At 39.7% G+C, this 24544-nt stretch overlaps 1 long non-coding RNA gene across 1 annotated transcript; it reads right to left on the bottom strand.

Annotated features, from left to right (window-relative positions):
* Nucleotides 1-2395: 2395 nt before the first annotated feature.
* On the bottom strand, nt 2396-23573 carry LOC123383992. The gene is made up of 3 exons (XR_006594462.1): nt 23476-23573; nt 16013-16125; nt 2396-2530 (listed from the first exon to the last, which is right to left on the bottom strand). It is a non-coding gene; the product is annotated as an uncharacterized LOC123383992 (long non-coding RNA).
* Between the last annotated feature and the right edge of the window lie 971 nt (nt 23574-24544).

The following is a 24544-nucleotide window of genomic DNA, read 5'->3' as shown; positions in this document are numbered from 1 at the left end:
TATTTGCTCTAAGATCTATTGCTATCCCATGGAAGTCGTAGTATCTATTTTATCAAAGAAAATCAGGTTTAGTCATGCCTTTTTAATACCAAAATATCTGTCAAATTCATCGCTAGTAGAGTTTTAGATTAACAGAGAACTTTGAGGACTTTTTATGCAAGTCTGTCATTTTACAGAACTGGGAACCAAGGCCTACAGAGATTAAGTGATTTGCTAAGGTAATAAAACTACTTAGTGGCCAAATCAACTACATCCCAGATTTATGGCTCATGCTGTAGCACTCTTTAATTAAGATCCTTTGTTTTTACCTGCTCTGAATCCATCACCATAACCACTTTTCTGGTAATGAACCCTGATTTTTCTTGGGAAATGATTCCTTTCCTTCTCAGTCAACTGAACCAGGCAAAGCTGACTCCCTTTCCAGCTTTAAGGGCTGGCTTGTGATCCAGTTCAGGCCAATCAGGGCAAAAGAACTCAATTCTAGGACTATGTTTCAGGTTCAAATGGTCATTCACCCCACTACCAAGTTGTTGAGAGAATAGATTGTAAACTTAGAGCTGCTGGAGGCTACCTTGCTACCTCAAGGAGCAAGCCTGCCTTAAAACGAAGTCAACCCAAAGAAAAGCATAAGTAGAGAATAAGACTAAGTGATGACAGAATTTGAGCGCCTCGATTTGGCAGTACCTAAGGAACCCTGAGCTCACATGAGTAAATAAATAAGTTACACATGAGTTAAGCCAACTTAAGCCAGTATAAGTCAAATTTCTGTCTCTTGTGATTGGAATTCCTGAGTAATACAACTTAATACTATGCCACATATGATCACGTTTTTAAAAAGGAAAGAAAGCATATATAATGCAAACATATAGGGCAATATATAATGCAAATATCTTTTCCTTTTCCATGGTAAGCTTTTATATAATGATATAAAGTCTTAGAAAACTGTGCTTTGTTCTGTCTTAATTCTGAAGGGAACGGTGTGATTAGTTATGGGTGCTAGGCCAACTGAAGTGCAGAGAACAGGACCCAGCGTCTGTTTACCCACATCAAGGAACTGAAATAGGGGAAATTCAAGCCAGAGAATAGTTTAAGAAACCTTTACAAGTCTTCCACAGAACATTCTAAATGTCTTTTTTAAAACGATCAAATATGTAAAAGTAGCTTAGTGGTTGCTTAGGACTGACGAGATGGAGAAGTTGGAAGAAGTGATAACTAAAGGGTGTGGGGTTCCTTTTTAAGGTAATGAAAATGTTCTCATCATCTCTTGGTGATGGTTACATACCCCTATGAATATACTGAAAGGCATTGAATTGTAGGGGTTTTAAATGAGAATTACATGACATCTTACCTATATGAGAATTATATATTAATAAAGTTACAAAAAAAGAAAGCTAACAAAAAGGTGCAATTTAAGGATTGTACTATCTTTCATACTGCACATGATTGTTTTCCTTTTTCTATGACAATGATATTGTGAAATTTTCTATAGAAAAAATATACAATTCAGCCCTGATTCTAGCAGAGCCAAAATTTATTGTAATTATTGACAGTATAGACAAAAAAATTTTAGCCCTATTTGTAATTGGTAATTACCAATTTGGTAATGCCACATCTGCAAAATTATTGCTAAGTTGCTATTTCTGTCGGTGGACAGGATGGGCCAGATGGTCACATAGGCTAAGTCATGGTGGGCTGGATTGGAAAGCAAATGAATGACTCATTCAGGTTCTTCTCCTTGGAGCAAAAGATAGGATTTGATGCTGATTGAGATCTATAGGGTAAAGTTTTAGAGGCATAGAGGTAGGGCTAGTCTGGGACCACCAAGATTTCTAGGGAAGTGCCTGTATTTCTAACATTCTTGGCTACTATATTATCCTGAAATCTGAGAAGAATATTTGGAGGCTGGGAAAGGGTCAGTACAAATAAAAGTCCATGAACTTAAACTTCATTAGCTTTATGTGATTTCCTTTGCCAGATTCTTAAGCCGAAGCCAGAGAACTAGCCATTTATCTAAATTATAAAAGTCTCTGAGTGGAGTCAGAGAGGAAGGGGAGAGGAACAAGATCCAGCTATCAAACTTGTATTATGAGGAAGTTAAGGGCTCAACATGGACATGAGGCAGTCAACATACTTCAGTGCTCTACCAACAAGTCATTCTGAAATACTGGACAAGTAATCCTATTACATTTTATAGGTGAGAACAAAGAAGCCTAAAGGTAGTCTGTCAGCCCAACATCGCAGGTGACCTAGTAGTCACAGCAAACTTGAGTAGTGGTTGAATTATATGAACTTCCAACAACCATGAGTCAATGAATTATCTATGTCTTAGATGTTTCCTTGCCAAGGTAGCATGGAAAGTATTTGGACATGTTTATCCACTTGGCACTTACCTAATGAAAAGGATGGTTGTAAGCACCGTTTGAAAAACATATTTTGAGAAGGATTGCCAAATCCTGGTTGTAGAGGATTATTGGATCAAAGATGCAATCGCTTCTTGAAATGGAGCTCTGAATGGCCTCTGTGTGCAGCCCTAGACAGTGATTTATAAGTGAAAAATGTGAGAACCGTATGTAAGTGATGAATCATGGGAATCTACCCCCAAAATCAAGAGCACATTGTACACTATGTTAGCTAACTTGACAAAAAAATATATTTAAAAAGTGTGAGAATCTTAAATCAAAGGGGGAAGCTCACCTACCCAACCTTTAGAAAATAAAGTGCAAAGAAAAAGCTTCAAGTTAGATATATGGAGAATTAAAGAAAGGTTTTCATGTGGGTTGGAGAATGATCTCACATGTTTCTATCACATATGAGAGAGAAGAGTAAATCTCCTTCAGAGTCCATTCATTATCTGCTTTAAGGTAATACCCGTTTACATCTTCCTCTTTTTAATGATATTAAATTTCCAGCCTCTTCTCTAATGCTAACACAACACCAACACCAATATCCCCTTTTCCCCCAAGTTGTAAAAACCCATCTTGCTGTCTGAGAGGAAAACTACAACTTAATAATCCTAAAAGTAAATACTATCAATACAAAAGGATTATTATTTTTTTTTTCAACGTTTATTTATTTTTGGGACAGAGAGAGACAGAGCATGAACGGGGGAGGGGCAGAGAGAGAGGGAGACACAGAATCGGAAACAGGCTCCAGGCTCTGAGCCATCAGCCCAGAGCCTGACGCGGGGCTCGAACTCACGGACTGCGAGATCGTGACCTGGCTGAAGTCGGACGCTTAACCGACTGCGCCACCCAGGCGCCCCAAAAGGATTATTAAATAAAGTCCACTCTGTGTTCTGTTGACCTTGACAAAGTTTCCTAAAAGAATAGGTCTTTTCCTTTGAAGAAAAGGACTCTTGATAGGCCAATGGTAGCAACATAACAGGCAGAAATTGGACCTGGAATCTTTGTTCTCAGAGTTTACCTCTAAATGGAGAATTAAATATTAACCTTCAGAAAGTATGTAAAATCAATAATTATGAAACATAAAAGCATTGGCTATGTGAGTAAACATCAGAAAACTCTATTAGAGGGGCTTATCATGTTGGACAAAGGTTCTATGATTTTTATTTCATTCCTGACTCTTTACTGATACCACTGAATGACACTAGAGCGAGGAGTGAGCAGTCAAGTGTGAGAGTCTTAAAGGACATCTCTTTACTGGAGTCCATTGTGTAGCATTAACAATGAAGATAACGAGTCTAGGTATGGCTAGTTGATGGACTGTATCAAGCTTCATCTGAACAACTTAACAATACACTGAATGATCTCCATACTGTGCAGTAAGTATATTTCCCACAGGTTATCATAGTCTTGTAGAGGGACATACTCCAGTGCAGTAAGACATTGTGCAAATGTGCAAAACTTGCAAATGTACAAAAAGTGCAAAATGCAGTATCATCAGTTATATTTCAGAAATAGGGGAGAAGTCCCCCCAAAACTTCTGGAATATAGGAACAACATAATTTATCCAATTGTGTTTGAAATTGAAAATGTGAGAAGGGAGATTTAAAGAGTGACTCTGGGGGCATCTGGATGGCTCAGTCAATTGAACGTCTGACTCTTGATCTCAGCTCAAGTCTTGATCTCGGGGTTCTGAGTTCAAGCCCCATGTTGGGCTCTTCACTGGGCATGAAGCCTCATTTGAATGAGTGAATGAATGAATGAATGAATGAATAAATAAATAGTGATTCTGCAGCTGATTAACAATCTAGGCCCAAGGTGGTCACCATCAGCCCAGATCGAGGCCCTGAATAGGAAGGCTAACAAAAAGGGAGAAAAAAGATTGGTGCCTAATACTATATTAGACACTCGAGATGACAAACTTGTCACAAATATACTTACTCCACATGTCCCAAACTGAAGCAGCTTCCATTAAGCCACTTCTATCCTCCTAGCCCATCATCCCCTCTGGTGCTCTGTACCTCTTCTGAAGTTCTGTAAATTGTACTTGTGCCTCTCTCTTATACTGCCTCTCATAGTCTGCTTTGTGTCCCAGGAATTGCTGTTACTAAGCGATGCATTCCTTGAGGGCAGAAACCCCTATTTATATCTTCCTCTGTGCTTTATACATAGTAAGTGCTCAGTAAATACATATATGTTTTGCATTTAATTAAATGAAGAACTTACTAATAACTTAAGAATTATAAAACTGAGACAGCCTTGGAAGCAGGGGTACACACAAATGTAAAGGGATCCGTTGTGAAATCTACTGTCTTTATTCTTATTCTATCCCTCTGGAGAAAAATGCATAACCCTGCCTCGTTAGTGCCACTACATACCACAGTCTCCTACAGTGTCTATTCTCAATGAGACTTGAGGGACACGAAATCCTTCTATATCCTTTCATTTTCTGCTCTTCCAAAACTTCATCACACAAGTCCCTATCCCAATACTGTTCTCTCCTCTTTTCTCATTCTAGCCAGACTAAACTATTCTGCTTCTTACACCAAAGATAAATGAGGCCACCAGCCGGGAATTCCCTTATCCTCCTGTTGTCATTTCTTGCCATCTAAATACAGCCACTGTAATAGCAGTGCTTTCCCACGAAAGTGCACCATCCAGATTTCCTGGCGTGCAAGCATAACTGCTGATGACTCAGCGGCTGTCCTTCGGGGTCTATCCCTGCATTCGTTTTGAGGCCACGGCTTCTCTCGTGCTACCCCCAGCAGCGACTGAGCATGGAAGGGATGCTGACAGGCCCAGTCCTGGAGACATGGGACTTCTTCAGCTGTAGACCTTGGCACTCCATGGGCCTGGCCAGAACTTCCTTGGACCTGGGTTACAGCTGAGATGCTTCCTGCCTAATCCTGCCTTTGTCCCTTTCCTTCACAGCTGTAGACCTCCACCGAGGTCTGAAGGGTCTCTGCACTTTCTCTTGCTCCCTCCTCATCTTTCCCCAATAAAGCTCTTACACATCTGATCACATCTTGATGCCTACTTCCTGGAGAACCCAAACTAAGATACTTCTCTTTTTGTCTTTTTAAAAAATATTTATTTATTTATTTGTTCATTAATTTTTTTAATATTTATTTTTGAGAGAGAAAGAGAGCATGAGTGGGGTAGGGGCAGAGAGAGGGAGACACAGAATCCGAGGCAGGCTCCAGGATCTGAGGTGTTAGCACAGAGCCTGACACGGGGCTCAAACTCAGGAACCCTGGATCATGACCTGAGCTGAAGTCAGATGCTCAACAGACTGAGTCACCTGGATGTCCCTTATTTATTTATTTTTATTTTTTTCAATGTTTATTTGTTTTTGAGAGAGACAGAGTGCGAGCCGGGGAGGGGCAGAGAGAGGGGTTAGACACAGAATCTGAAGCAAGCTCCAAACTCTGAGCTGTTAGTACAGAGCCCAACATGGGGCTCAAACTCACGAGCAGTGAGATCATGACCTGAGCCCAAGTTGGACGCTTAACTGATGAAGTCACCCAGCTGCCCTGTTTATTTTGAGAGAAAGAGAGCATGTGTGTCAGTGCATGTGTGTGGGAGGGGCAGAGAGAGAGAGGGGGAGAGAGAATCCCAAGCAGACTCCGTGCTGTCAGTGCAGAGCCCAATGTGGGGCTTGTTCCCATGAACTTTGAGATCACAACCTGAGCTGAAATCAAGAGTTAACTGACTGAACCACCCAGGTGCCCCAAACTAAGATAATTCTCTCACAAAATGAGATTTTCCCTTTCACCTGTATACTTATCCCAGGACCCAGCCCCTTCAGTGACCTAGTGGGTATCCTTCATCTTCTCTCACCGTGGTTCTTTCCCTGTGAGCTCAAAAAGCCCCCATTAAAAAAATAAAAAGGACCACCTTCTAGCAACTGACATCTCTTTCCATGTCTTGTCATCCAGGCTTTACCTTCCCTTCTTTATTCTGTGATCAACTAAAATGTTCTCTGTGTTCACTCTACTAATGAAACTGCTATTCTTAAAAATACCACTGACTTCCTAATTCCCAGAACAAAGAGACAATTTTTAAGCTTGAAATTAATACATTTCTGTGTTGTATTTGGCACCATTGGTCATGCCTCCCTCACCTCTACCTCACCATGAAGGCTTTCTCTTTCAGGCCCCCATGACATCAAGTTTAGTTTTCTTTCTACTCTCTGGTGGAAGCCTCTCAGCCTCTTTGACTGGACCCTCTATCTCTTCACCTCCAAAGTCCCAGCACAATTGGCCTTTGCACTTGCTCCTCTGCTCAATTCATTTTTCCTCAGGGAATCTCATTCACTTCTATTATTTTAACAACCATATATGCTGTTGCTTACCAAAAATACGTATCTGTATGGTGGGTTGTAAATACCTAGGCTTAGTTGACTGTGACATGTATGTCAGATAATTACCTCAAATTTGACATATCCACATCACAACATATCCATTCTCCTTTCCCTCCATGAGTTCTCATCCTTAGTTCCTTATCTCAGTGTCAGAAGCATGAAGACAAAATGGGCTAGTCACCCTTATTCCCTCTCTCCAGGTAGAAACTGCATGGATGGTGATTTCTAGCATAAAATGCTAAGCTTAGGTCTCTACATCTCAGTTCTGGGTGATAATCTAGAGTATCTCTGATAGATTGGAAAACCAGAAAGAAGACAAAAGAAAAGCAGAAAAGTAAAGTAGGGCATAATAAAACATAACAATTAAAAGGATTATCTGTTCACTTCTCTGCTTTTAGACAGATACGGAAATATTCTCATCCCCAATTTACAGATGGATAGCTTAGACCCAGAGTGATTAATAACTTAAGGTCAGCTAGCAAGTCTGCTGTAAAATGGAAAAAACTAAGACCCAGGATTCTGGTTAATAGAACAGTATACCTCATGCTACACAATGGTGACCCAAAGGTGACAGAGAGTAAATTTAAGGAAGGTTAGGTCTTTCAGCAAAGTCTGTCCCACCATCATGGGACACAGTGACATCTTCCAGAGAAAGCTCCCTCTCCTCACTCCCTGCATCTCTGAGCACAGGGCTTACTCACAAACACCATTCAGCAGAAAGTGCAGCATCTGTATAAACAGATCATAGGGCAACTTTCTCTTCTCTGCTTGTCACCTGAGAGAAAAAAGTGTCTCCCTGGATGACAACTCACCCACTAAGTGAAGAAGCCATTTGGGTGAGCCATTCTCCTAAAATCCATGAACATCCATGGACATTATTTCACCAGAGCAATTTCATTGGCTGCAAGGAAATCATGGTGCTGGGATGGAGTTATGGGTCCCTAAAACTAACACAACATATCTGAGAGAATTACACACTATCTGACAAACATGATAGTTATTTCATTGAGGTATTGGAGAGCATGCTGAAGTTATTACAAATTCAGTCTTATTTATTTAATCAGTATTTTTTAGTTTATTTATTTATTTCGAGAGAGACAGAGACAGAATGAGTGAGGGAGGAGCAGAGGGAGAGAGAGAGAATCCCAAGCAGGCTCCATGGTGTGAATGCAGAACCCAACATGGAGCTTGAACTAACGAAGCTGTGAGATCACGACCTAAGCCGAAAGTAAGAGTTGGACACTTACCTGACTGAGCCACCCAGGCGCCCCTACAAATTCAGTTTTAAAAGCTTACCAAATCATAATAATAGTGTATAGTGGGCTCTTAGCAGAGTCTAGAATTAGTACTTTTTAAAGAATAACATTTTTGTCAGCCATGCAGATAAGCACACTAAATTCACTGATCCTTAGCAGAAGAACTTTCCAACCTTTTCTTTACACAGTGGATAATATCACATTCTGACCTTCTACAACACAAAAGGCCCTGTGAACATTTCATCTGACCTAATCATCACCACAAGCTAGCAGGTATTACTTTTTTGCATTTGAGGAAAATGAAGACCATGAAGATTAAATTAATTTTCCAAACCCACACAGAACTTAACATACCAAGAAGAGGCAAGGTTGGAATTACAATCCAGGTATTTCTAACCTCAAAGATCTTCTCTTTCACTATGTTCAAAGATGGACTATAAAAGCATAATAATCCTTTTGTTGATGACACATCCATGCTTAGGTTTAATTTTAGCTGACTACCACCATGTTGTAGTGGAATGCTTCACCTCTCACCTACTCACATAAGCACACGTAGTGCAGAACTGACATGGAAACTACTTTGCATACTTAGCCAGCCTAAACATTTACCCAGCTCTGCTCTGCAGGCAAGTGTGTATCTTCACATGAAGACATTTTGGCTAGATGGGGCTTGGGGCCAAGGATACTATAGTATTATAGAATTAGGTATCATCCTCTCCAAATTCATCCTTATGTCTTTATAGTGTCTTCTTTTGCTTATATAAACCTACCCAAATATAGAAAGATAGATAGGTAAGTTGATTTTTTAGGGATGGAACATGTTTTTTCAACTTTATTGATAAATAATTCATGTAAAATGAACTGCATTCATTTAAAGTAAAATTCCATGAGTTTTGATAGTTATATACACCCATGAAACCACCATTACGATTAAGGTAAAAAATGTTTCCTGGGTGCCTGGGTGGCTCAGTCGGTTAAGTGTCCAACTCTTGATTTTGGCATCAGTCATGATCTCAGGGTTTGTGAGTTCCACCCCTGTGTTGGGCTCCGCGCTGCCAGCATGGAGCCTCCTTGGGATTCTCTCTCTCTCTCTCTCTCTCTCTCTCTCTCTCTCTCTCTCTGGCCCTCACCTGCTTTCTCTCTCTTTCTCAAAATAAATAAATTAATTAAAAAATCTTTCCATCATCACACAATGAGTAAAGATCATTTTATATTTTACATATTATTACACCATCTATTTACGTATTACTTCTGTAGGCCAATCTACTACTCAAAATAATGTATTGTGGATATTTTTTCTAAGTTAACAAATACAGATCCAACACATTCTTTTTAGTAGCAGCAAGGAAATCCCTCTTACATATATATATATATATATATATAATAATTTATTCATCTATCTCCCTATTAATGGGCTTTATTCGGATTGTTTCAGTTTTTTTTTAATGTTATTTTTGCTGCTATAATCAATACCATAGTAAAATCCTTATACTCTATATTTAAGTACTGGTAATTTTATTTCTGTGGGATATATTCTTGGAAATTATTTTTCTGGGTGAAAAGGCATTTTAAAATTATGAGTTCTGACACTCTGAGGAGGGACATCTTCTAATGGAACGTATCTTAGAAAGTGGTCACTTCTCCTAATTGAAGAATGCTGTACCTTACAATGCGACGGGAGCCCACATGGCACAGACAGCGACTCCAGGGGCACATGTGGTTTTCTGCTCCTTGTAGGCAGCCACAGGGCTTATGTTCCTTCTGATATTCTGAGCAAGTGCAGAAAACCACGACAGGGCCCACAGAGGCCCACCTGATGCTGAGTCATCTGCCTCTTCCTGCCTTCTCTACAGCTATCTTCTGACTTCCTTGGTTGGAATCTTCTAGGGTCCAGTTATCTTCTTTCCTTCCTCTAAAACTGAATTTAGGGCTTTCCCATCTCTGTTCCATCTGCTTGAAAACACCTTCCCCAGGCTGGCCATTTCTTGTCATTTGGGTAGGAAATGAAATGTCACCTTCTTGTGGATGCATTCTCTGGCTACCAGCTACCCAATGTCATTACTTTCCTTCATTCCTATCCTTTCCATTATGCTGTGTTCACCTCACAGCACTATCTGACTACCACTGGCTCTGCTGCAAAATCCCATCCTACTCCAAGCTTGATGCCTTTCCCACCCACTGCTCTCTGCAGTCCTCTGCTCAGACAATAGCCAGGACACTTCCCTATCAAATCCAAGTAAATACAAGTTATTCTCTTGCTCAAAACCCTCATATTGCTTTCCAGAGAGCTTAGAGTAATAACTTAACATGATTTATGAGGCTCTCTGTTCCTGCCCCCGGGCTACTGCTCAGTTCCTTTCTTTTCATTCTTTTTTTTTTTAAGTTTATTTATTTATTTTGAGAGAGAGAGAGGATATGGGGAGAAAAGAAGGAGAGAGAGATATATAGACAGAGAGAATCCCAAGTAGGCTCAGCACTGTCGGCACAGGGCCGATCCCACAAACCATGAGATCATGACCTGAGCCAAAGTCAGACGCTTAACCGACTGAGACACCCAGGTGCTCCCTTTCTTTCCATCCTTGATTGGTTTACCCTCAGAGGCCACACTGGCTTCCTGCTGTTCCTAAACATACCTTAGTGTCTTTGTACCTGCATTTCTTCCCACTGGAACACGGAATGTAGATATTCACAAGACTCAAGCCCTGGCTTCCTTCAGGGCTCAGCTCAAAAGATACATAGCCCCCTGACCCTGTGCTGCTTTGCCGTTTATTTCTTTTATTCCTTCATGCCTTTTCTTTCTTCATAGCATTTATCATTAGCTAAAATTATGTTTACTTTCATGATTTGTCTCTTTACAAATAGAGTGTAAGTTCTATGAGGGGATAGACTTTGCTGTTTCTTCCTTTTCTTCATCCTCTGTGACCTCATGGTTGATTTTCAATAAATATTGTTCAAAAGCACAAATGAAATTATATTTATACATCCCTTTCCTAACAAGAATGTAAACTTAAAAACAGGTACCTCATCTCTGGTTCACCACTGTGTCCCTAGTGCCCAGTACTGTTCATGGCATATGACAGACTCTCACTTAAGTATTTGTTAAATGAATATAAATGTGGCATTGATGGAGCTCAGGATATGGTGGTGATTGCTTATGTATAGGTGTTTGCTTGAATCATAGTTTTGTTTAAAGGTATTTCGAATATTTAGAAGAGTATCTTCAAGAGTACCTATACTGAGTCAAATAGAGTCCCCCCAACCCACCCTCCCAGGCCAAATTCATGTCCATCTGAACTTACGAATGCGACTTTATTCAGAAATAGAGTTTTGCAAATTTAATCACATTATGTTGAAGCTGAAAGTGGGCCTTAAGCCAGTGACTCGTGTCCTTATAAGAAGAGGAAATGTCAACACACAGAGACAAAAGGAGAAGGCCACGTGATGACAGGCAGAGACTAGAGTGATGCATTTACAAGCCAGGGAATGCCACGGATTGCTGGCACCCACCAAAAGGCTAGAAAGAAGCAAGGAGGATCCTCCCCCAAGCCTTCAGAGAGAGAGCACAGCCCTATCAATGTCATGCTTTTGGATTTCTACAACTTCCAAAACTGTGAGAGAGGGACTTTCTGTTGTTTTAATTTACTCAGTTTTGTGGTATGTTGTTATAGCGTCCCTAGGAAACATAATACACCACTTCTCTCTTTAAAAAAAAAGATGCTGTTAATCAAAAGATACGATGGTGTCAACACTGCAAATATGAAGAAAAGAGTTCAGTATTGATCTCTGAAGTTTCCCCCATCTTAAATATTGGAGATTCTGTAAGAGACAAGATTATTTAAGGTGAGAAACTAACCACAAATAGGCCTCACTTGGACATTTGTGTATAGAAATTAGAAGTCATTTTCCCATGCCAAGGAATAAGAGCTCACTTTAACAGCAGGTGAGATGAACAAGCATACACTGCTATTACCTTTTCTGACAGAAAGCCAAGAACATAGAATTAGTTGAATCACATGAATATATTCTGAGACAGCCTCTAGGAAAGTCAAAATTTATGTAAGCATAATTATATATTTATGTAACACATTTAGACATAATTACAAATTTATGTAACACATTTAGACAAGTAAAAAACTCATTAAACCACAACATTATGTAAGGAATGACCCTTACTTGGCCTATACTTTTTGGGCAACACAAACCTAACTAAAATTATTAGTTGAGGTTATAGGTATATACTACTAATAATACCTAAAGGAGTTCCTTAAATCGGGAAATAATAAGAATTGAGAATAACTAAACCTACCCTATGGAAAAATAATTTTATACATGTAGAGAAAAACTCCTACCTCTGCCCACACCCTCCCTCTGGCCCTATAAACATATCAAGCTGATTTACTTGGGATGGAGAAGGCTGGATCTCAAGAGAGAGCAGGCATTATGTTGGGGTTTCATGGGATACTCCAAGATATTTTGTGATACTGCAGAAGGATGGGAGTAGAGAAAACAATTCCTTGTCCGTTCTAGGAGCAGAGCAAGTGTTATGCCGTAGTGGGGATTTCTACTCAAGTATGGGAGGGAGAAAAAAATGGAAAAGGTCACAGTCTGCTATTGGAAGGAGTTGCTGATTCTATTGTGTTGCATAATATGAAATTATTCGTTTTGTTAGGCAAAAATGGTCAATATCATCAATTTCATATGGTTCAACTTAATGCATTCTGCCTAGACTTTTTGGGGAAAGGATTTTCTTCTCTACTTCTTTTGGTGAGAGGAGTAACTTTCACACTGAGTCAAAAGTGAAGATTTTTCCAGTGTGCAACACCAGTAAATAAGCCAAGTCCCCTGATACAGAGTGTAGGGGTTACATTTTTCACCTTTCCATGTCACATTAACAAAGCTTAATAATTTTTTATTTTAGAAATTAAAATGTTTTAATCAAACCTAATTTACAATTGTACCAAAAAGAATAAAATACCTAGGAATAAACTTAACCAAGGAGGTGAAAGACCTGTACTCTGAAAACTGTAAAACATTGATGAAAGAAACTTAAGATGACACAAATAAATGGAAAGATATCCCATGCTCGTGGGTTAGAAGAATATTGCTAAAATGTCCATACTATCCAAAATATTATACAGATTCAATGCAATCCCTATCAAAATACCAATAGCATTTTTTCAGAGAACTAGAGCAAATAATGCTAAAATTTCAATGGAAATACAAGAGACCCTGAATAGCTGAAGTAATCTTAGGGGAAAAAAGGACAAAGTTGGAGTCATCACAACCCATATTTCAAGATATACTATAAAGCTGTAGTAATCAAACAGTATGGTACTGGCACAAAAACAGACACACTGATTGATAGAAGAAAGAGCCCAGAAATGAACCCAAGCTTATTTGGTCAATTAGATTAATTTGATCAATTAATCTACAACAAAGGAGGCAAGAATCTACAATGAGGAAAAGACAGTCTCTTCAAAAGGTGTTGCTGGGAAAACTTGACAGCTACATGCAAAAGAATGAAACTGGACCACTTTCTTATACCATATACAAAAAATAAACTCAAAATGGACTAAAGACCTAAATGTGAGGCCTGAAACCATAAAAACTCCTAGAAGAAAATATAGGCAGTAATTTCTTTGACATCAGCCTTAGCAACCTATTTGTAGAAATGTCTCCTCAGGCAAGGAAAACAAAAGCAAAATTAAACTACTAGGACTACACCAAAATGAAAAAGTTTTGTACAGTGGAGGAAACCATCAACAAAACAAAAAGGCAACCCACTATACTGGAGAAGATATTTGAAAATAATTTATCTGAGAAGGTGTTAATATTGAAATACATAAAGAATTTATACAACTCAACTCCAGCAAAACAAATAATCCAACTTAAAATGGGCAGAGGATCGGGGTGCCTGGGTGGCTCAATCAGTTGAGTGTCTGACTTGGGCTCAGGTCATGATCTCACAGTCCGTGGGTTCAAGCCCCCCATCAGGCTCTGTGCTGACAGCTCTGAGCCTGGAGTCTGCTTAGTATCCCTTGTCTCCCTATCTCTCTGCCCCTCCCCACTCATGGTTTAACTCTCTCTCAAAAATGAATAAATGTTAAAAAAAATAAAATAAAATGGGCAGAGGACCTGAATAGACATTTTTCTAAATAAGTCATACAAATGGCCAAGAGACATTTGAAAAGATGCTCAACATGACTCATGATCAGGGAAATGCAAATCAAAATTACAATGAGATATCACCTCATACCTGTCAGAATGGCTAGAATCCAAAGGACAAAAAAATAAGTGTTGGTAAAGATGTAGAGAAAAAGGAATCTTCATGCACTGTTGGTGGGACTATAAATTGGGGCAGCCACTATGGAAAACAGGCTCCTCAAAAAATTAAAAATAAAAATACCATATGATCTAGTAATTTCACTACTGGGTATTTACCCAAAGAAGACAAAAACATTAATTTGGAAAGATATATGCTTCCTCGTGTTTATAGCAGCATTGCAATATAGCCAAGATATAGAAGCAACCTGTGTCCGTTGGTAGATGAATGGATAAAAAGGTATGATATGTATACACACACACACACACACACACACACACACACACACACACACACATCACAATGGAATATTACTCAAAAGAACGAGATCTTGCCATTTGAGACAACATGGCTATACCTTGAGGATATTAAGCTAAGTGAAATAAGTCAGAGAAAGACAAATACCATATGATTTCACTTATATGTGAAATCTAAGAAACAAAACAAATTAACAAACTGAAAGCAGAAATAGACCCATTAATACAGAGAACTGATGGTTGCCAGAGGGGAGGGAACGGGCACAGTGGGTGAAGGCGAGTGGGAGATAAAGGCCTCCAACTATGGAATGAATAAGTCATGCGGATAAAGGTACAGCATAGGGAATATAGTCAGTGGTACTGTAATAGCACTGGAGAGTGACAGATGGCAGCAACACTCATAGTAAGCATAGCATAACATATGGAGGTGTTGCATCACTATGTTGTACCCCTGAAACTAATGTAACATTGTTGGGGCGCCTGGGTGGCTCAGTCGGTTAAGCGTCCAACTTGGGCTCAGGTTTGATCTCACCGTTCATGAGTTTGAGCCCCTCACCAGGCTCTGCGCTGATAGCTCAGAGCCTGGAGCCTGCTTCGAATTATGTCTCCCTCTCTCTCTGACCCTCTCCCACTCACACTCTGTCTCTCTCTCTCTCTCTCTCTCAAAAATAAATAAACATTAAAACAAATATTTTTAAAAAAAGAAACTAATGTAACATTGTGTTCCAACTATACCTCAATGAAAAATAAACAATTAATAATAAATAAATAAAACCCAGAAGATACTTCCTTATATTTTAAAAATCTAACTTGTGTATCATTATTTTAAATATAAATTGTCCATTTACTGTATTATTTTAATAAAAAAAAGCACAAGAAAATAGATTATTTTCTTTGATCTCTTTTCCAACTAAAGCAAGCCTGAAGAGGTGTCACCATCCATCTGGTCCTGCATTCCAAAGACAGCACCCTGCCTAGAGACAGCTGATGGTCTCAAGTCATGCTGTTAGCCATGCTAACCTAAGGCAGTCACACTGACCATAACTGGCCATTAGGGGAAATAAAACTGGTCACTGAAATAAGATATGGTTGGCCTAGCTGTTTTTATTATTTTTGTCTTCATAGCAAAAAAATTTTTTTTTTTTTTTGCAAAATTCTTGAAAGTAGTAATTTATTCGTCTTTGAGGGAGAAAGGAGGAAAGTTTTTGGACTCTAGGAGCATGTACTCAACAGCACTAGATGGAAATCATCCAAGAAGTACCTACAAGCGAGTTGTTTATTTCACATTTATTAATAACATTTGACCAACTCCTCAGCTTGGTATCAGTCAGTACCTGAGGCACCACTGCTTTACATGGCTGCTCTAAATAAAAACCCACCCATTAAGAGAGATTTTATGCAGGCCAACCTACCTTCTCCCAGTTACTGTTCCAGAGGCAAAGATCTCACAGGAGCAATAATGTTTCCAGAAGATACAACACACATTCCTTTGGGGCCTCTTGTGTTTGCCATGGGTTTTTATAACCTAGACAGCAAGAGTCATGAAAAGAAAGTTTTGTGGGAGTTGACAAGATAATTTAATGGAACTTCTTCCAACAAATAGGATGTCTGTTCAAATAAAATGAAAAGAAACAAGCCCTCTGAAAACCAAATGAACAATGATGTAAAAGGCAAGGTTAAAAGACAGCCAAAAACATTTTAAACGCTGAGAAGATAAACATAATGCCAGCCAGTTGTGTTGGTCTGTTTTCTTTCATAGGAGTATTGTCTCTTGTTCCAATTTAAATATTATTCCAGCCCCTTCTAACTCTAGAGAGCAAAGTAAAATGTAATCATCATGCTTTCAATGCCTTTCCTGGAAGCTATTACATATTTATATGAGAACTGTATTCAAGGTTTTTATAGAGGATATTAATGAAATAATGGCTTTTTTTTTCACCCTAAAGGATCGAATTTTGTAATAAAAGACTTGGTATTTATGAATAACCCTCCACAACAAGTACAGAAAATACAAATGAGAGCCCTAAATGCCCTTTTGACTGAAATGAATTTTCATTCTCTTTAAAAAGAGTTTAGCCTTCCCAAAGGATAAATGTATTTCTTATAAATTACATTGACCTTCACATGAGAAAAGTTCTACAAAAATTAAAAATAACCTTTGATGGAAACGGAATTTAATAGAATAGTGATCATCCCTGTTCTCAACAGATTTGTCTTTAAAAATTATATGATGCTTATGATATATTCACATTATCAGGTCTCTAAACTGTTATACTGTCACTGAATTGAAAATTTGATGAAATAAATTTTGTTTCCTAGTTTTGGTTAGCTTTGGTAGGTTTACTGGCTAATTTACTTACAAGGTTAATGACATGAATGAACCACATATTGCATTGCTCTAAAGCCAAACAGCATTCAAATCTCCTTTCCATTTTCTCTAATTCTTTATTCTGAAGCCCAGGCAGACCCACAATCATGAAGGTAATTGATTACATTAAGAGGTAAGTGGATTTAACTTAGAATAATGGACTAAAAAAGCAAATTCATGTCACCCCACCACCTTTGTGACTGAAGAACACCATTAGAATTGCTGTTCATTAATTTTTTTTGATACTATTGTTAACTGGGTCTGATTCAACACTGGAAATACCGAAAACACTGTTGGAGGTAGTTAAAAATTTACCTCTGCATAAAGGCATGAGCCAGAAAAACCTTTGGGGTTGCCTGGAATTCTTTTGTATATGTAGTTGTAGAATCTTTGCTACTAAAGTTTGAGAGACTTATATTTAAACATTCTAGGAGGTGAAAATCCTGGAATACCTTTCACTTACTCAACTTCAATCACTTAGGAGAAAAATAGAACCAAGCACAGCTCTATGGAACCCACTGTTGAGATCATTATGTAGAGTCTATTTAAACAGCTGGAAAGGAATTTATTTGGCCTTAGAACCATACAGGAAAAATTTTCTTCATTCTGTCACTAAGTCAGGGGGCTATGTATGAGTACTTGTAGACAAATGGGGAAGTTTCCATGACTAATGGAAAGACCAGAAGGAGGTATCAGAAATCAGTTTGAGGAATTGAGAGAATTGCTTCACATTTTAATATGTGACCATCTACAGAGGAGTCTCTGAAGCCTCTAGTTACTGCCAGGATAGGGATCCCCTTTGAGAGTAGTGATTTGAATGAACTCATTTCTGCCTACTCTGTCATGGGCCATGAGTAACATCCAAATCTGTTATACTAGCCACTGTTAATTGAAGGATTCAGGCCCCTTTGGAAATGGGATCATATCCTCTCCCAAGAAAAATCACATATGGACACACCCACATTCAGGGATATGATTCCAGGAGTGAGGGGGTTCATGGATCCCCTAAAGCACAGATTACAAGTCCCTGATGCTAGAGAAGCTGACCATCAAAGTGGTGAACTGTTGGGACCCATTTCTGGTTGGGTAGCCCCAGGTCAGAAGCTGAAAGCTGACTCAATCACTCTGTCGTATGAGGAGAACAAAGAGGAAACACATTGCCTCTCTGCCATTTGGTGGTAGGAAAGAAGTATGTTGTGCATCATTACCACTCCAGCTCTGAAACCAGGAGGAACTGTAAAGCTGATGAGAAATTCCCATTCTACCTCACAATATACTGGCAATAAAATCTCACCACTAAGATGATGTGTATAGAACTTCCTGTGACCTTGAAGAGCCCAACTAATACAACTGCCAAGATGTGAGATGGGATCCCACCGGGGTTACTCAACTGCCTGCTGGAAAGCTGCCTTCTCTCCTCCCCTCTTCCCTGTAAGTTCACAACAAAGATGGGACCACCCCACATGCCAGACCTTATCCTAGACGCTGACTTGTTTGCCTTTTATTGTGGGCATGGAAGTAGGTAGTATCTGGGTACTTGAACTCTGAAATGAGTAACCTGGTAACTTGGAAAACAAGTGCTCAGAAAGGTTGCCTAATAAAAGGCTGTGAGGGTGGGGAACTGAATCTCAATTAGAACTTGGACAGACTCCTAGAATTTTCTAACTGTTCTTCAATGCACAGTGTTTTTGAAAAGAGCATTAGTCAAGATGAGTCACAACCAAAGTTCCACAGGTCACAGGAAATAGAAACACCATGGAGATTCAAAAAGATCAGGTCTAACGAGCATTCAGGACACCACCACTTCCACCCCAACACACACATATTCATATACACCCTTACTTTCATAGCAAAGGCTCATGTCCTGATATGTAAGATTAAGATGGAACCAGAGTTACTTAAGATTCGGATCAGTGTTCAAATCAAAAAGGAGACTCAAAGGGGTTTTAAGGGGAAAGTCTTGGGTTCCTGAGTGGCTCAGTTGGTTAAGCGTCTGACTCTTGGTTTCAGCTCAGGTCATGATCTCACAGTTTGTGGGACTGAGCCCTCTGTCAGGCTCCATGTTGACAGCTCAGAGCCTGCTTGGGATTCTCTCTCTCCCTCTGTGTCTGCCCTTCCCCCACTCATGCTTGCTCACTCTCGCTCAAAATAAATACAAATTTAAAGAGAAAGTCTTGAAGAAAATGGATAATCACTTCTCTAGAATAAATTATTTTAAGGAAGAGGATTAGACAAGACAAGAAACCCACCACTTTGTCACCTGAACTCTCATCCCCCAGGACTCCACTTACCCCCCAATCTGATCCCATCTCTCAGATCATGCAAACCCCCAATTCCCTCCAATCCTTTAGATTTACCTGTAAAATCTTGGCCCTTTCATCTTGGCCAGCTGTTTCTCTCATGACATTGCTTTAATGAAAACCTGACTCCTTATGAACACACTGTGTTTTCTGGGGCCCTTTCAAGTGGAATGTTTTCTTTTCCACACATATTGTGCTACCAGACCTGGAGGTGGAGGATAATGTCTTCTTCAACACATTGTCCCATCTAGGGCACCTAGGTGGCCCGTCGATTAAGCATTGTCCCATCCACCCAAATGTCCCTCCTTCCTCCACAAATGCTCTTCTCTGAAGTTCTGACATCAGACTTTACCACCAATTACACCAGCTCTTTCTATAGTACATATTTCTTTATGGTTACTCTCCCTTATTTGTTGAAGATTTTATCTCCAGGTTCATGATTACCCTCATCTGGTATCAGTTTTGGTGACTTTAATATCAATGTAAATTATTCCTGATACACTGACATCTCAGTTTGGCAACCCCTTTTCCTTCACCTTACCTCAGCTACATACTCCCATGCAGTACCTTGGCTTATCATTACCAATATCTGTATCTCCCCCATAATCTCAATTTCAGGCATTCTATTATCCCATCAGCTTCCTTCTCTGTGGTATCCTAACTCCAAAAACATTGAGACCCCACAAAACTCACAGACCTTTGACCACCCATCTTTTCAATATTTCTCACTCATCCTAATTCCTCTCCTCACCTAGTTTAGATTACCTGATCCAAAATTACGTTTCTCTGTATACTCCTCACTCCCTCATCCTTCCTCTCTTCCCAGTGTAATTTCTTGGCATAACCCCAAACCTAGTTAAATCTGGTTCTCTACCTATCTGTATAGCTGAAGATGGTTACAAAATACAGTCATCTCTCTCTTAAAATTACAGTCTCTTAAAAATACAGTCTCTCTTAAAATTCATGAGCTCTACTGTAAATGGATCCTTTTATGATACCTGGTTACCTTTTTTCTTTTTCTTTTCTCTAGTCCACTCACTCCCACATCTTACTACAAAGCCATGTGCCAAACAGAACCAGGATATTAGAAGACACTACTTTCTTTAGCCATCTGTGCATCTAGGCAGGACCTGTGGCAACCAAAAGGTCTGAGCCAGTGGCCTCCCATCCCAATAAACTTCTCCAGGCTCCAAATGCCCTTCTAATTACCCAAGTGTGTCATGCAAATATTCCTTTTTAAATGTGTGCTATGACTTTAAAAGATCAGGAAAACTGTTTTAGATGACAGTTCACACTTCCTTCTCCTTAAATCCCCAATATTTCTTTTCCTATTCTCATGCTCAACTTCTGGCTTTCTTCCTATTTAATTGATAAAAATTGAGTCAATCAAGAGAAAACTTACATAATTTCCCACCCCTACATCTATCAACCTTTTTTTCCCTGTTCCTACGAGTGACATTCATGAAGTGACATTCACTGAAGAGGACCCCTCCTCTTATGTCCTCTGTCCCTTTCCTTTCACCTACTCAAGGTATTCTGGGAGAACTATTGACTACCCCCCAGCTCTACCAACTCCCCTTCTGCTTTAATAGAATGTTATCTCTCTCCTCTTAAAAACTTAAAAAAAAAACACTTGGGGTATCTGGGTGGCTCAGTTGGTTGAGCATCTGACTCTTGATTTCAGCTCAGGTCATGATCCCAGGGCCATGGGATCAAGCCCCACATTGGATTCTGCTCTGAGCATGGAGCTTGCTTAAGATTCTCTCTCTCTCTCTCTCTCTCTCTCTCTCTCTCTCTCTCTCTCTCTTGCCCGCTTGCTCTCTCTCTCTGTCTCTCCCCTACCTCCCACCCCTCCCCTGCATTCATTTGCACTCATGCTCTCTCTCTCAAAAAAAAAAAAAAGAAAAAAACAAAAAAAAAACTTGACTCATTTTCTCATCCACTTGCTACCCATTTCTCTCCTTTCCTCCAAGCAAAACTCATAAAAGTCTATACTCACAGTCTCTACTTTCTCTTTTCTCAGTCTCTTGAATCCCACTAAAATGTTCTGGTAGAAGTCACCAATGGCATTTGTAATGCTAAATCCAGTGGATAGTTCTCATTCTTCATCTTAACTGACCTGCAACATTTGACTAAGGTGATCACTCTCTCCTTCTTAAATACATTCAGAACTTGGATTTGAACACTTTTCTTTCTGGATCCTCCTTCCCCATATTGTCTCAGTCTTCATCTCTTTTCCATGGCCTCCAAAGTTAATCTAAGGCTCTCATCCTCTTTTCTATTTTCATTCAAACCCTAGGTCATCTCATCTGAAAGAATCCTGAAACTTGAAAGTGCCTACAGATCACCTGGGGATCATGATGAAGTGCCAACAGTTCAATAGTCCTGGGGCAGGGTATGAGAGTCTGCATTTCTAACAAGCTCTTAGATGATGTCAATGCTGCAAGTAGCAATGATGTAGTTCACTCTTATGGCGTGAAACATAATCCGCATTTTGGTGACTTAAAAATTTTTTTTTTAATGTTCATTTATTTTTGAGAGAGAGAGAGAGAGAGAGAGAGAGAGAGAGAGAGAGAGAGAGAAAGCAGGGGAGGGGCAGAGAGAGAGGGAGACACAGAATCTGAAGCAGGCTGCAGGCTCCAGGCTCTGAGTTGTCAGCACAGAGCCGGATGCAGGGCTAGACCTCATGAGCTGTGAGATCATGACCTGAGCTGAAGTCAGCCGCTTAACTGACTGAGCCACCCAGGCACCCTGTGGTGACTTTTATATTTCTGTCTTTACTCTGGACCTCTCTCTTCAACTTCAGACACATATATATTCAACTGTTCATTTAACATTCCACTTGGATGTCTCAAACTTAACATGTCTAAAACAGGTTCTGGATCCTGTACCTCCCCCCAACCAGCTTTTCCTTCAGTTTTCCCAATCTCCAAAAATAACAATTTCATCCTTAAAGCTTCTAAGACCAAGAGTCTTAGCACCTTCCTTGAGTCGTCTTCTTTCTCATCATATACCCAATTCATCATCAAATTTTGTTGCTTCTATCTTTAAGATACATACGTGCAGAATCCAACCACCTCTCAGCTACACCACTGTTGTCCCTTGGTCTGACCTGCTGGTCTCTCCCTAGGAATATTGCAATAGATTCCTAACTGGTCTCTGTGCTTACACTCTCCCTCTTTCAGTCTAGTCTCAACACAGCAGCAGAGTGAACCTGTAGAATATAACTCCAATCACTTTATTTCTCACTCAAAACACCTCAATGGTTTCCCTTATTACTTGGAGTAAAAGTGTTGCTACAGAAGCCCATATTATCTTCCCCCAAACTTCCACCTTTCTTTATCTCTGTGAGTCTATCTTCCTCTCTAATCTGGACACAGTGTCTCTGTCCTATTCCTCCAATGTACCAACTGTGATTCTGCCTTTGCTTTTGTTCTTGCATCTGCCTCAAATACTCTTCTTCAGCATACCCATATAACTTACTTCCTCACTTCATTCAGGCCTCTGTTTGTCACCTTACCGATGAGGGCTTTTCTGCCTATGGAATGTAAAAATATCCCTCTAATTCTCTGCTTTATTTTCCTCCTTAATTACCATCTGTTATATTACAAAGTTTAACCATGGATTTTCTGTCTCTGCCCATTAGAACGTAAGCCCCATGAGACTGAGAACTTTACCTTTTTGGTTTGCTGCTATATCTCTAGCACCTAGAACACATAGATGGCACTCAACCTGTTGAATATCTGGTTAAGAATTCTCACTTGATGTCACCACCAATTTTTTTACATAAGTGCCGCTACAGTACCCTCAGGTGTCAGGCACCACTCTACTGTTGTTATCCTCAGTTGACAAACTTCAGTCTGTCTGTTCAACCTGCTGCTGTGCTCCACTAGTTTCCTGAGCATCACTGCTCCTTTATCCCACTTTGAAAGCCCAATCTACCAGGTCAATGATTCTTAGCTGGTGGTACATTTGAATTACCTGGAGAGCACTTTAAGTGATCAGTAACCTAACCCCATTGTCCCAAGATTCTTCTTTGATTGGGTTGAGATGGGGCCTTGTTCCCATGTTTTCTCAAGTTCTCTAGATTTTCAAAATATGCATCCAGATTTCACAATGACTGCTCTGATGATTATCACTATCTTAGTTTAGCCACATAATAAAACACCACCGACTAGGTGATTTAAACAACAGAATTATTTCTCACATTTCTGGAGGCTGGAAGTCTAAGATTAAGGTGCCAGCAGATCTGGTGTAGGTGAGAGCTGTCTTCCTAGTTCACACCAACCTTCTTCTCAGTGCGTCCTCATGGAAAAAGGACCAGAGAGCATTCTGGGATCTCTTATAAGGGCACTAATTTCATTTGAAGGCTCCACCCCCATGACCTAATTTCCTCCTAAAGGCTCCACCTCCTGATAGCATCACCTTAGTTTTAGGGCTTTAACATATGAATTTGGTGAGGGCAGGCCAATGGATACAAATATGCAGTCCCTAGGAATCACTTTGACTTCAAAAGGATAGTTTAGGTTAGTGGCTTTTTAAAACTTGAATGTGAATAGTAATCACCTGGAAGGTTTGTTAAAACAGTTTCCTGAGCAAATCCAAATGATTCTAATTCAGTAGTTAGGGGAGGGGCGCTTGAGTTTACTTTTCTAAACTCCTAGGTAATGGCTAGATGCTGTAGACCTCAGGACCACGCTTCAAAACCACTGGTCTAGTTCTTTCAGGTTGATTAATATCTCTGTGGAGTAACTTTCAGTATCTTTCCAGTGATTGAGTTGAGTTCTTAGTGGGATAGCATTTCCTGCAATCCTGGCCATATCCTCCAGGCACCCCCTCCTGGAGATCCCTAGTGCAGCTGAGGTTCTTCCATTCTTCCTTTCCTCAAAATAAATCCCTTCCTCAGTAGTGAGGACAGAGGTAATTTTCCTTTTTTGGAAAGCTTGATTCCGAATTGTGCATTGATTTAGTATTTATTGATAGTATTTATACAAGTCTTTATTAAGCTCCTATTATGTACAAGGCACCATGTTGGACATTGGAGAATACAAGTGTGTTCTTGTCTTAGCAAATTTAATCACCTGTCCCGAAGTGTTTTTCTGAATTTCTCCCAAGGATCAACAGGTAACCTATGGGATTATTTCAGAGTTCTCCAGATGCGAATGCAGATTAAGCATCAGTGGGAATCAGAATGGTTGATATGCAAATGTTTTCCAGCCAGTGGTAAGGATTTTCCTTGCCTAATAAATGTTCTAGACCAACCCTCCCCAAAACAC

The sequence above is a fragment of the Felis catus genome, chromosome A2 (genome assembly GCF_018350175.1).
Source record: "Felis catus isolate Fca126 chromosome A2, F.catus_Fca126_mat1.0, whole genome shotgun sequence".
NCBI classification, from domain to species: domain Eukaryota; kingdom Metazoa; phylum Chordata; class Mammalia; order Carnivora; family Felidae; genus Felis; species Felis catus.
The sequence above is the reverse complement of the archived record's forward strand: the minus strand, read 5'-3'. Positions and strand labels throughout refer to the sequence as shown.